The 14,590-nt window shown below is 48.9% G+C and overlaps 1 protein-coding gene across 4 annotated transcripts in view; it reads right to left on the bottom strand.

Moving 5' to 3' along the window:
* The window catches only part of LOC119165924 (ATP-binding cassette sub-family C member 2), a 1,429,043-nt gene that overhangs the window by 275,629 nt on the left and 1,138,824 nt on the right, over nt 1–14,590 (bottom strand). The gene's annotated exons all lie outside the window — the stretch shown is intronic.

Raw genomic sequence — 14,590 nt, 5'->3', positions numbered from 1 at the left:
CGTGGACGATGTCTCTTGATAGCAGAGCACAAGTAGTTGATGGAATATGAGAGACAATTTCATATGTAGTGTCGGCCACTCGTCTAAGCACGCGGTATGGGCCCGTGAAACGAGATAGAAGTGTCTCTGAAAGGCCTGCATGTCGCGTAAGGGACCAAAGAAGAACAAGAGAACCTGTCAAAAAGTGTTCTTCGTGATGCCGCTCGTCGTAACGATGCTTCTGCGAGTCTTGGGACGCCATTAATCTGCTTCGAGCAAGCTGACGAGCATGGTCCGCTTGGGTAATAGCGTCGCGTGCATACTCAGAAGTAGACTGCGCAGCGGCTGGCAAGAAGGTATCCAACAGCAATGATGGTTCGCGTCCAAACACAAGGTAAAATGGCGAGTACCCAGCAGTGTCTTGCCGGGAGAAATTGTATGCGAACATCACGTAGGGTAGTGCAAGGTCCCAATCACGATGGTCGGCCGAGACGTATTTCGATAGCCTGTCTGTAAGGGTGCGCTTTAAACGTTCTGTAAGCCCGTTTGACTGTGGATGGTACGATGTCGTGAGCTTATGTTGGGTAGAGCAGGAAAGCAGGATATCGTCAACTACTTTCGGAAGGAACGTACCGCCTCGGTCTGTCAGCAGTTGACGAGGGGCGCCATGCAATAAAATGAGATCGCGTTGTAGAAAATCAGCGACGTCTGTAGCGCAGCTTGTTGGCATGGCTCGCGTAGGACTGTGGAGCGCGGGCGCTTTGGTATGACCAGAAGTAGGTCGTGACCATAGGGCGATAAATTACGCCGATATAAGGTGTGGTCTTTTAAGGTAACCTTGGGAACAGAAGCGTCTTGCGGTGAAAATTTGAGCTGTTGTATTAGGCGGCTGATATCCGGATCGCGACGCTGCTCGTCCCTGAGATGAAGCAGCTGGGAGATGGAAAGGACGCAACCCACCAAATCAGTGTTTGTAGGATCGCATTCAGCCACAGTGTAGCGTGACAGACAATCCACAGATTTGTTCAGTTTTCCTGATTTATACACTACGGTGTAAGAATACTACTGGAGGCAGAGTGCCCAGTGGGCGAGACGACCTGTGGGATCTTTGAGGGAGGTGAGCCAGCAAAGAGCGTGGTGGTTGGCGAGAACTATAAATGGTCGGCCGTATAAGTAAGGGCGAAATTTCGCGACTGCCACAGGCACTCGCGCTCTGTGATGGAATAATTACGCTCCGAGGCGGACAGCAGCCTGCTGCAATAAACTATCACCCGATGCTGCCGACGCAGTCGCTGAGCTAACACAGCACCTATTCTGTAACCGCTGGCATCGGTGCGGACTTCAGTTGATTCCGTAGAATCGAAGTGACCCAAAACAGGAGAAGAAGTGAGCAAAGTGGTCAGGTCGGAGAATGCTGCTGCTTGTGAGGGACCTCATGTAAACGTCTTATCTGGTTTGAGTAAATCTTTTAGGGTCCGAGCGATTTTCGTGAAGTTCTTGATGAACCGTCGAAAGTAGGGGCAGAGCCCCACAAAGCTGCGGATATATTTGGCGGTTTTTGGCACAGAAAACCCTTCAAGGCTCGAATCTTATCTGGGTGAGGCTGTATGCCGTAAGCGTCAACAATATGTCCAAGTATTGTAATGCGATGGCGACCAAACCGGCGCTTGGATAAATTCAGCTGAAGGCCGGCGAGACGGAAGCACAAAGAATTTTCGACAGTCTCTCAAGGTGCGCTTCAAAAAAGGGAGAAAACCCGGTCACATATCCAGATAACAAAGACACGTAGACCACTTGAATCCATGGAGCAGGGAGTCCATCATTCGTTCAAAGGTGGCGGGGGCATTACATAGTGCGAAAGGCATGACTTTGAATTGGTAGAGGCCATCGGGTGTTACAAAATCTGTCTTCTCTCGGTCCGTAAGGTGCACGGCAATCTGCCAATAACCAGAACGAAGATCGATGGAACAAAAGTAGGCGGCACCAAGGAGGCAATCAAGGGCGTCGTCAATGCGGGGCAGAGGGTATGCGTCTTTCTTGGTGATGTTGTTAAGGTGGCGATAGTCCACACAAAATCGCCACGATCCGTCCTTCTTTTCAACTAATACCACCGGGGATGACCAGGGACTGGAGGACGGTTCAATAATGTCCTTCGCTAGCATTTTGTTCACCTCTTTCTGAATTATGCTCCGCTCAAAAGCAGACACTCTGTAAGGACGGCGGCGAACAGGGTTGACATCACCTGTGTGTATGCGATGCTGGACAAAGGACGTCTGTCCTAGAGGTCGGTCGCCAAAATCAAAAATATCTTGGTAGGCCTCAAGAAGATGTTGTAGGGCTTCAACTTGCGGAGGCAGAAGATCAGAGGCGATCATGTCTACAATTTGATGGCGGCCCGAATGTGTTGTGACTGGTGTGCGCTGCGGTGAAACAAGGGTATCTAAGGCAAGCACTTAAATTTGCGAATCGAGCAACGGACACAGGTGGCCCACAAAAATGCAATGTGGAAGCACATGATTCATGCAGCCGAAATTTATAAGTGGTAGACAAGTTTTGTTTTCTGTGATGCTGAGCACCGTGTAGGGCACTGCAACATTGTGCGCAAGGAGTAAGTCGGTGAGAGGCGTAGCGTAATAGTCACCGTCGGGCACAGCTGGTGAGCACAGAAAATTGACGTACGTTACAGTTTTGGAGGGGAAGCGAACAAAGTCACTGCATTGTAATTGGCAGGTAGGTTGGCTCGGGACGTCACTGATTTGTGGCAGTTCAAAGCGGAGCACACCAGTGGAGCAATCAATCAGAGAAGAATTGGCGGCAAGAAAATCAAGGCCTGGTATGAGGTCCTGAGGACATGTTGCAAGCACGGTAAAAAGGACGACCACTTGATGACTATCTACAATGAGTTGAGCTGTGCATATACCGACGACAGGGACTGTTGCGCCATCTGCAACTTGGACGACACTGATCAAGGGGGGCGTGAGGACATTCTTCATGGTACGACCAAAACGCAAACTCATAATACAGACTTGAGCGCCCGTATCTATCAAAGCTTCAACAGGTATACCATCAACATATAATTCAAGGGTGCTCCGGTTCAAATGTAAGGGCAACAGAGTATTTTTGGGTAAGGTCAACAGGGCAGCTTCATTTCCAGAAGCTGCGCAGCCTAGTTTTCCGGGGACATGTGGCAGTTAAACGATGGCGAGGGAGAGCAGCGACGCGTAGTTGAACGAGAAGGGTGGCTTTGCGGCGGTGGCGACGACGGGACATGGTGGCCGTAGTCATCAGGGGCAGTAAATGCTGTAGACTCAGTGCGGGTCCGATAATGGTGGTTTGGTGGATGGAATCAGTTACTGGAAGTGGGGTACGAACCAGCAGACATAGATGAGCACTGGCTGCGGCAGTAACGAGCGATGTGTCCTGCGCGATCACAGAGGAAGGATATTAGCTTATCACCAGCTGTTCGCCATTCAGACGGGTTTCTGGTTCAAATAGAGTACGGACGGCGATGTCTCATGTCCACAGAAGCTGTCGAAGGACCAGTATTATCCAGGGTGGGTGCAGTGAATAGGATACCAAGGTTAACAAAATCCTGGCGGACAACAGCTTAGATCAAGGCGACAGCTGGCGTTGAGGCGTCGGACTACGTCGGTTTGTTGGAAGCCAGGTAAGCGGCCTCGAGTTCACGTCGGGCGATGCGCGTCATGTCTGTGGTTGTAGACGGATAAAATGAAGTGGCTTCGCAAGAAGATGTTGCCGTGGTGTTGGGTAGGCGCTAGAACTGCTGCAAAATGCGTCGACTCTTCGCCTGCTCGAGACGGCGGCACTCTTTGATCATGGCGTCGATGGACGTTACGTTCGTAAATACAAGCAGGCAGAACGCATCGTCGGCGATTCCTTTTAAAACGTGCGAAATCTTCTCGGCCTCAGTCATATTGCGATCGGTGCTTTGACACAACGCTAGGACGTCTTGAATATAAGTCAAGTAGGGCTCACTGGACGTCTGTGTACGTATGGCCAATTGCTTTCGGGCATCAAGCTGTTAACCGAACGGGTTGCCAACGAGGTCGCGGAGCTGTTCTTTAAACATTTCCCAGCTTGTGATTTCGTGCTCAAGGGTCTCAAACCAGATTCGAGGGGTCTTGTCAAGATAGAAAATGACATTCGCAAGCATAATGGTTGGGTCCCAGCCAAATTGCTTGCTGACGCGCTCGTACATATTAGAGGTTTTTAGTTTGACGTTTTTGCGCTCCGCTTAGCAGCTAAGCCGAGCGGGAACGCGAGTGCGCATGCGCCCTCCGCTAAGGCCTTAAGCGGGTTACCGGAGCGGGGAATACGGTCCGCTTACGAGCAGCCTAAGCGGAGCGCGGTGCGTCGCTGCTGTTTTTGCAAGCGGAAGGGGACAACCCGCGCGCCCTCTCTCGTGCGTGCAGCAACTTTGCTCATTTTAAGATGGCTTGTTCCGGAGACGGCACGCTTTCCGCGAGTGCTGCAGCTTCGCCGTAACCTGCCCAGCGCAAGCCACGAAAACACAGTTTCAACGGTGAAAAATAAAAACGCCGCCATCACACACGCGTTAAAAGCGCAAAAAGCACACAGTGAATGCTTGCAATGGATCTGGATTGGAACCTTGCTGGCTTTTGAGCGGCTACTATCAAGTCAGAGCTTGCTTCTTTGTCAAAAAAATAGACAGTTTAGACTTTGAAAGTGGATATCTAAATACATCACGAAAAGATCATTGTTACGTTATCGTTTTGCTTTGTATACGTGAAAAAAATGTTTTTTTTTATTTTGTTTAGCGGCTATGAAAACGACCAGAGGGCGCTACAACTGCGAAAGTTGCACTTCGCCGCCGGCAACGAACAACTAAAAGAGGAAAATCAGCCGCCGCTCCGCTGCGGCTTCGCGGGTGCTCCCGGAGCGGAGCGGACCACGAAAATGTCAAACTAAAAACCTCTAAAAACGCCGCCATTACACACGAGTCAAAAGCGCAAACAACACACAGTGAATGCTTGAAATGAATCCAGATCGGAACCTTGCTGGCTTTTGAGCGGCTACTATCAAGTCAGAGCTTGCTTCTTTGTCAAAAAAAATAGACAGTTAAGACATTGAAAGTGGATATCTGAATACTTCATGAAAAGATCATTGTTACGTTATTGTTTTGCTTTGTATACGTGAAAAAATGCTTTTTTATTTTGTTTACCAACGATGAAAACGACCAGAGGGCGCTGCAACTGCGAAAGTTCCGCTTCGCCACCGGCAACGAACAACTAAAAGAGAAAAATCAGCCGCCGCTCCGCTGCGGCTTCGCGGGTGCTCCCGGAGCGGAGCGGACCACCAAAACGTCAAACTAAAAACCTCTATTAAGCCACTTGTCCACATTTGCGTTGTCCTCTTCAGTAAAGGTACCGGGATCATAGGGTTGCGTTAGGGTGACGTACCGGGTTGCTGTCGTTGCTGAGGTAGGTAGCGAAGCCGCATCCTCACCCGGAGCCATGGTAGCATACTTAAGGAGGCGTCCACCGCGTCACTCCGTTTTCAGAAGAACACCCAGCACTGTAGTTGTCTGTAGTTGTCTGCAGCCACAACGCACCTCAACGACAACATCCATTTCTTCACTCTCAGTCTGAGGCACCCTTCTTGGGTATCTTGCAGTCAGCCGAACTCACGTAACAATATATATATATATATATATATATATATGAGGCGTTTGAGAGTGGCACTCATTTATAAAACAGGAGAGCGGTCACGACACGTCAAGTGGTAATGGCGGAACTAGCCTGAGTACCCAGCCAACCAGACGTCGTCTACTTCACCGACTGAGTCTTACCCCCTGCCTTTCTGAGTAGCACTCATCTTCTTCACTACATTTTCCTCCCCTCCAAAAAACAGCCATCCTGGCGACTCATGGGCAGGAGAAAATAGAGGGATCGTAATACGGTTTTAGGTGGTCTATGTGGACGGTCTCACGTCCACGGCGTCGTTGATCATGGGGCTGCTCAAGCGGCTCCACGATGTAATTGACGGGTGAAGTTTGTTTTAACCACACGGTAAAGTCCGTAATACTTGTACATCACGGGCCGGATTCACAAAACTCACTTACGAAAACATTTTCGCGCAAGAGAAACTTTGTTGCGTAAGTCGATTCACGAAACAAAAAAACGTCGTAAGCGGCCATCGTTGTCGCATTGGCCGCTGCAACAAAGCGCTCGGTGACTACCCGGGAAAGTGTCAACGATGGTGATGCAGTTGCTATATTTGCTTACGTTACCGAAAAGTGCTCGTAAGTGGATTCACCAAGCAAAATCGTGCGTGAAAACAGCGTGGCAGAAAGATAATTCTAAAAGTGGTCAAGACCACTCTTAGGAACAATGTGGCTACTTAGAAAATCCCGCCGCGGCGGTATACTTTGGTGCCCTGGCTGGTTTTGAGTTAATTCACGCCCATGAAGGGCTGCCTGATGACTGCTGGTGCGTTTTTATTTCTTTCGGCGCTTTGAGTTTCGTGTGTTGTTTCCCTTGTGTCCAGTGGGTGGTGTTGACAACCACCGTCGTCCAATAAATTTGAAGTCGCAGTGATTGAAGCATTCTGTGGGGCATCAATGGTGTAAAATATGCATGTGAAGATTTGTGGTTGGATGAAAACCAATGTGTTACCTGAATGGTCGGCGCATTCGAACGCGGTGTGGCATAGGATCAAACTTGTTTGTTATGTTGTTGTGTTGCGCCCCATCTCTTCCAATTAAAAGTGCGGCTTGTGATCCTTGCCTCATTGGTGGAAATTGCCACCAAAGAGGTTAATGGGAGCACATTCCTTGCACGCTATTGGAAATGAAAATAAGAGGAACTTTTTAGTGAGTGGTTCATAAAGCTTGTGCTCCAGTGTACTTCCATTGGCTCTAACTGTCCAATGGGTGCGATCTCTGACATACAGTTGCCGATACACTTTGAGACAATCTGGAACTTTGTAAACCGAAGCGTATTAGGGGTGTGCGTAATTACGCATGGAACTAAGAACAAATCACTAATTTTCACCTTCACCTTTCAGACACCGACATGGACCGTGATAATATGGCAAGCAGTCGAAATAAAATGACCTTAGTAACTTTGTATTACACCATAAAGATGCAAACCCTCACAAATCTGGAGCAAACCTTGGCTGAATTCATTCCTGCGATAATTACCAGCCACTTAACTTGACGCACAAACATCATTCATTTCATTTCATTCATTTCATTTCATTTTATTATACTGTCAGCCCCATTTGGGCTATAACAGAAGTGGAAAAAAAACAATATACATACAAAAAAATAGGTACTCCTTATACAACTTCTATTTTACATAACAATGAATGACACGAAATAGCCAAAACACTCTGCATTTGAGGACATAGAATAAGCAAAATATAAACTATACATCTTTATACACGACATTCTTTAAGCCCTTCAAGAAAGAAGGTACACATTCCGGTAAGAAAGTGGAATTCGGGTTGAGCATTCAAGGGTAGAGCGAGCCACTGACATGTATTTTGTGCGATGCAGCGACCACTTGACCTGAGAATAATAGCGTTGCGAAGGCGAATCCCCTGTCGCATGCTCTGATCGAAGCAGACGACGGCTTGGCCGACAGGCTCAGCTTGTAATTTGTTGTGAAGCAATACCCTCTACATCAGCTCACTCCGTGACGTTGCCAAAACACTTCTTTCATCTGGCACGCTTGTCCTGTTCGTCATATCACCCCCCTCACACATAAGAGCAAATTTTGTCAAGCCTTGAAAAAAGTGCAAGTACTTTCTAAGAGCTCTTTACGTGCGGCGCAGTTGTCGAAAACAACATGGCGTCGTAAACAGCATAGCGGTCGGTGCGACTGAAGTAGCAGCGCAGCTTCATTGAAATGTAAGGTAACTGGTCGCGTTAAACAGGGGAAGACATTTGACGCACATTTTCAAACATTCCATGCATCAATTGGAGTGTGGTTTCATTGATTTGGTGCACCTGGAGTGTTGTTTACTTGTACTGGGCAAGATTTTAGCTACAGTCGTTGATGAAAGGCGAGTGCTTGGCTTTGCACAGCCCACCAAAACGTCTGTTACAACGTACGCGGCATCCCTTAAGCGCTGTAGCAGACGCTCGCGGAACGGAAACTTAGATGCAGCAAATCATTGGCTGTCATTGTATACTCTCGATGCTAGACGCTTTGCGTGCTACCTTGATATTATCGGCCCACACTTCTTTCTTTCCTTGTCGTTTCATCGGCTATCGTGTGTCCTCCTCGCCCTCCTAAGTGCCAAGTAAGTTAAATTCATACCTGAGCTATAGTAATTCCTCCAGATAAGAGAATTCTCGGCAAAGAAAATGTATAGCCAAGAGAAAGCTTTGTGAATTCGGCCCAAGTTTCGTTGAGAGACCACGGCTGGTTGAAGGGATGCGAAGCCAGACAAGGTCATCTGATGCATAAGAAGGCGGAGGCGTCGGGCTATCGCAGTGGTGTTTCTGGCGTTGCTCTTCAGCACTTGTGAAGAAGCGGGTAAGCTGACGACACTCCTCCGCGTATTTAGCAGCTTGTGACATCGTCGTCGACTCAGCAACATCCGTGTGGTAAGGAAGGATGGTGTCTAGCGTGCAAGAGGGCTCGCGACCACGAAGTAGGCAATATGGTGAGAAACCAGTGGTTGTCTGGACAGGAGTATTATGCGCATATGTTACAAAAGAGAGAATACTATCCCAGTTGGAGTGATCGGTTGCGACGTACATTGACAGCATATCTCCTAATGTACAGTGTATTCGTTCTGTAATGCCATTAGTTTGAGCATGATACGCGGTGGTGGTCGGATGAATGACTTGGCATTCCTTGAGAAGCAATTCTAGAGCGTCCGACAAAAACACATGAACTCGGTCACTCAGGAGGTCACGTGGTGCACCGTGACTTAAAAGGATCTGTTGCAACTATAAACGACCGACGTCACTCGCTCACGCATAAGAGAGTGGGGAAGTTTCTGCGTAGCGTGTAAGGTGATCGATAGAGACGATTAGCCAGGGATTTCCAGCCGATGTATTCGGAAGAGGTTCATACAGATCAATACCAACACGGTCAAACGGTCGGGAAGGACGAGGTAAGGGTTGTAGTGGAGCTGGAGAACTTGGAGCGGGATCTTCCCAGCGTTGACAAGCGAGACAGGAACGTACGTAGTGACGAACGAAGTGATACATTCCACCCCAGTAGTAGCGTTGGGACAGGCGGGTGTAGGTTTTTGACACTCCAGCATTGGCGTATTGTGGGTCAGCGTGAAAGGAGGCGCATATGTCTGAGTGGAGACGTCTGGGAATGACTAAAAGCCATTGGCGTCCTTCGGAGAGATAATTCCGTCTGTATAGCAAATCATCTATCATAACGAAGAGCTGTATTTGACGGCGCATACCTCTAGGGATACTCTGCGAGCGAGTTCGGCTCAACAAGTGGATAATTGATGCGATCCAAGGATCTTTTCGTTGCTCCTGTAGCATGTCGCTGACACTAAGTGCAGATACGTCGGGGGCAGGCGAAGACGGCGACTTGTCACTACATCGTAGAGGTGATCGGGACAAAGCGTCTGCGTCGGAATGTTTTCGGCCAGATTGGTAAACGACCTGGATGTCGTACTCTTGTAGCCGAAGCGCCCAACCGGCAAGCCGGGTGGTGGGATCTTTGAACGAGGAGAGCCAACATAAAGCATGATGATCTGTAACCACGCTGAATGGGCGCCCGTAAAGATAGGGTCGAAATTTGCCTATGGCCCATATGATGGCCATACTCTTTTCAGGTGACTGAATAGTTGGCTTCTACTTTTGTGAGTGCACGGCGGGCGTAGAAGACGACGTGCTCATCAAATCTAGGTTTACGCTGGGCGAGCACAGCACCGAGGTCAGCTCCGCTAGCATCCGTGTGTATTTCCATCGGGGCAAGAGGATCAAAATGTCGCAGTATAGGACGTAAGAAGGAGGTGGAGTGTGGCAAATGCATCATCGCAAGCTGACGATAGGTCGTTGTTGCCGGCAAGAAGATCAGTCAAGGGCGATATTATGGAGGCGCAGTTGCGAATAAAACGGCGAGATATGAACAATTACCGAGAAAGCTGCGAAGTTCTTTTAAGGTCGTCGGCTTAGGAAATTCGGCAACGGCACGGAGTTTCGTCGGATCAGGAAGAATGCCATCTCTAGATACAACATGGCCCAAAATGAGGAGTTTTCGAGCGCCGAAGCAGCACTTCAAGTTGAGCTGTAGACCGGCGGCGATGAGTCAAGTGAGCACTGTCTCAAGCCGCTGAAGATGCGTTGAAAAGTCGCTCTAAAATAACACGACATCGTCTAAATCAGACAGACATGTCTGTCATTTCAGGCCACGGAGGATGTTGTTAATCATACGCTCGAAAGTGGCAGGCGCATTGCAAAGCCCGAAGGACATGACGTTAAATTCGTATAGGCCATCAGGGGTTGCAAAAGCCGTCTTGTGGCGATCAACCTCAGCCATGGGAACCTGCCGATAACCTAAACGCAGATGTAGTGACGAGAAGAACTCCGCGTCTTGTAAGCAGTCAAGGGCATCGTCTATGCGAGGTAGCAGGTAAACATCTTTGTGCGTGATCTTATTCAACCGGTGCTAGACAACGCAGAATCTTATTGGGCCATTCTTTTTCTTGAATAGAACAACTGGGGAGGCCCACGGGCTGTTAGAGGGCTCATTAACACCTCGCTTCAACATGTCGTCAACTTGTTCCGCGATTATGCGACGCTCAGATGCTGATACCCGATACGGACGCTGACGTAAAGGAGCGTGAAAGCCAGTGTCGATTTCGTGAGATACTGTGGAAGCACGGCCCAAAGTCAGTTGCTGGTGGTCGAAGCTGGCGCGGAAGCGCTCGAGGAGGGCGATGATGTCGGTTCGCTGCAGAGCCGTAAGGTTGGTGTCGATGCAGCGCGAAATTGCGTCGGTGAATGATGGGGAAGAGGATGACGTGCAAAAATCAACAGCGTCAATAGGTAGCGTAGTCGAGTGGCCAGGAGCTACACGTGCACTCGAGGGATCAATGTCATCGGCAAAGCCCAGGCATTCTCCGCAGAGTAACTTGGAAGGCGAGGGAAACGGACCTGAAACATAAATCGCACTTGATCCATCGTAAACATTCTGAACGGCGAAAGGAATAAGGAAGCACTTGCGGCGAACAGCGGTTTTAGAAGGCGTAAAAAGAACAGTTGAGCCACTAGAGACGTCACAGGAAAGCAGAACTAGGGCGGACGAGAACGGGGGTATCGAAGTGTCGGCGGCCACGAAAACTTTTGCAGGTGAAAGCGACGAGTCGAGTGAAGCAGCGCCGCATAACGGCGCGAACTCCACTTCGGCGCGAGTACAGTCGATGACAGCATGATGAGTGCAGAGCAATTCCCAGCCTAACATAATGTCATGGGAACACTGCGAGAGCACTACAAACTCGACGACATGAACATTGTCAGTAATAACGACACATGCTGTGCATGCACTAAAAGGGCGAATTCATTGCTCACTCGCAGTGCTCAAAACCAAGTTGGGAAGAGGCATTGTGACTTTTTTAGTCGATGGCAAAGTTTTTCAGTCATTACAGACACTGCGGCGCCAATATCGACCAATGAAAAACAGGTATACCTTCAACGGATACAGCAATGACGTTGGACGGCGAAAACCAAGGTCTCGTGGAGTTCGAAAGGTCCACAGTTCTTGCCCCCAGAACTGCGGCTCCTAGATTTCCTCAGGGACAGGGGGAGGTCGACGTAGCATAGGGGAAAGGGAACGGCGTTGAGGTGAAGGAGACCGGTGTCTGTTGAAGTTCGAGCGAGGTGAAAACGTGTCCATGGTGGCAGTCTCGCCATACACAGCAGGCTCCGGTCGTATTGGGAAATCATAATTTTTCGGCCTGACGTCGTCACGCAGGAAAAACTCACGGCATCGACAAAATCATGCCACGTGACCCGCAATTCCAAGGCGAAGCATATCGGGTGGTTTTCTTGAGTGCGCCAAGGGTTCTGAAAGCGTGGTGGTGGTAGTCGGGAGAAAGGACGGGCAGCCTGGTACAGAAACTCAGTCGGTACGACAAAGGGGCGCGTTGACGTAGGTGTTCGCGACAAAGAAACGTGGTTGTTCGCGACAGGCGGACGTCGGGTTCCATTCAGTGCTTCGGCATAGGTCAATAGAGCAGCCACAGGTGGTGCTTGAGCTGTTGGCATCGCCTCAAACACTTGCTCCTGGACTACTCGCTGTATTGATGGCGCTAAAAAAGATGGGGCACCTTCGGAGGTATAGGGCACGAGGGACAACTAGCGTGCGACCTCCTCTCGTACAAATTGCTTGATCTCAAAAGCGAAGTGGTGTGGTCTATAGCAGTGCCAGCCCACGCTAAAACGGAGATTGTTGCCGATGGCGCGCTGGCACGACGAGTGGTGTCACGCTGTTTCCAGAGCTCATTATATTTCTGACAAAGTTGGATCACTTCCGCCATCGTTTGCGGGCTTTTGGTGACAAGCATCTGAAATGCGTCGTCAGTCATGCCTTTCAAGATGTGTTTGATCTTTTCAGCTTCTGTCATGGCCGAGTTGACATGCCGGCAAAAGTCGACCACATTTCGATATAACTGGTGTAATTCTCACCATTCTGCTGAGCCCTAGTACGCAAGCGTTGTTCGGCCCATAGTTTGCGAAGCGCTGGACGGCCATACAAGTCCGCAAACGCCGTTCGGAAGGCCGACCAGGTGGGGAGGTCTCTCTCGTGATTACGGCACCACAGACTGGCGACGTCGGTCAAATTAAAGTTGACGACATTAAGCTTGTGCGCATCGTCCCAGTTGTTGTGCTTGCCCACCCGGTTGTATTCGTCGAGCCAGTCTTCCGCGTCTTTGTCTTCGGGTCCACTGAAAGGCGGATAGCGTTGCCTGAAACGCAGGCAACTGAAATGCGGATCGCGTTGAAGGCGGATCGCGTTGCCGAAAGGAGCCGAGACAGACAGGAGCTGCAGTAGTTGGAGCCGAGGCAGCCGCCTCCTGATCGTCGTTAGTGGACATCGTAGCAACTGGAGGCAACGTACGGTTTCCCTATTCCAGGATTAGGCGTTACCCAGCACTCTTGAGCAATTAAAATGAGGCGTTTAGAGTGTGCCTTCTTTTGTAAAACAGGAGAGCAGCACTCTTAAGCAATTAAAATGAGGCGTTTAGAGTGTGCCTTCTTTTGTAAAACAGGAGAGCAGTCACGACACGTCAAGTGGTAATGGCGGAACTAGCCTGAGTACCCAGCCCACCAAACGTCGTCTTCTTCACCAAGTCATACCCCCTGCTTTTCTGAGAAGCACTCATCTTCTTCACTAATATATATATATATATATATATATATATATATATATATATATATATATATATAGTGCAGTGAGAGGTCACAACGTTGTTTATTTCGACGTTTCGGCCTTGAGTCTGGCCTTCATTAGGAATAAAGGTACAGTTTGTTGGTGCTCAGCTTTATACAATCTCAAGTCAGAAGGCAAGAAAAGAGAAACAAAACAGAAAAGAAAAAAAAAAAGAAAAAAGAAAAAAGAAAAAGAAAAGAAAAAGTAGAAAAAGTAAAAAAGGAAGAGAAGATAATATATGGTGGACACCACTCTGGCGCCCCCCTTCCACTCTTCCTTCCACTTCCCCTTTCATCTCTCTCTCCTCTTCTCCCCTTCACCTTTCTGATGTCAGCGGTCTGTGTATGCTTCCTTTCACTAACGCATTCCTCCCGACCAGACGGCGCCTCCTAGCACTGGCGGTTTGGTGTGGGGGAAAAAGGAGCTTTTTTAGGAAGTTTAAGCCTTTAACTACTCGGAGTCCCGTCAACATTACGTCGTAGAAAAAGGGGTGCCGCGTATTGTGGCAGAGGATGGTAAGCGGGCATTTTAGGAAGTTCTAAGCCTATAACTACTCCGCCCCCTGTCAACATTTCGTGGTAAAAAGAGGGGTGCCCCGTATTGCGGCAGAGGCTGGTAAGCGGGCGCAATGCGAATTCCTTGCCCGCTTCTGGATTACGCGAGTAGTGGGGGCCTCCCGACTGTGCACAGGGTTGCTGTTGGGCATGTCATGCATGGCACAATGGATTGGGTAGTAAAACAAAACAGAAAACAGACGACAGCTGCACTTAGGAAGAGTAGTTACAATTGCAATTGTTTTGGGTTGTCTAGTGCCCTTTGCAGCTGCAGTACCGGCCATTCAGTTACTATTTTCATTGTTGCCGTTATTGTTTTCTAATGCTTTAATTGCTGCAAGTGTACCAGGATTCTCATTTATTACTCTATCGAGGGTGTTAAATCGGTGGATAAGGTATGATTCTCGTTGTTCACGTTCTCGATTTAATTTAAATCGCGCCTCTAAGAGCGTTATTGATAGGTTGTCGAATGCATGGTCGGGAAGATTGAGATGTTTTGATAGAGGTAGACTTGTGGCTGATTTTGCATGGGCTCTGTGATTATTGAAGCGAATCCTAAATGGTGTTTCTGTTTGTCCGATGTACTGCATACCACACACGTTGCATTTTAGTAGGTATACCACATTAGATGAATGGCATCTTAGGTTTCCTCGTATGTTA

Source organism: Rhipicephalus microplus, unplaced genomic scaffold (genome assembly GCF_043290135.1).
Source record: "Rhipicephalus microplus isolate Deutch F79 unplaced genomic scaffold, USDA_Rmic scaffold_13, whole genome shotgun sequence".
In the NCBI taxonomy this organism is placed as follows: domain Eukaryota; kingdom Metazoa; phylum Arthropoda; class Arachnida; order Ixodida; family Ixodidae; genus Rhipicephalus; species Rhipicephalus microplus.
The sequence above is the reverse complement of the archived record's forward strand: the minus strand, read 5'-3'. Positions and strand labels throughout refer to the sequence as shown.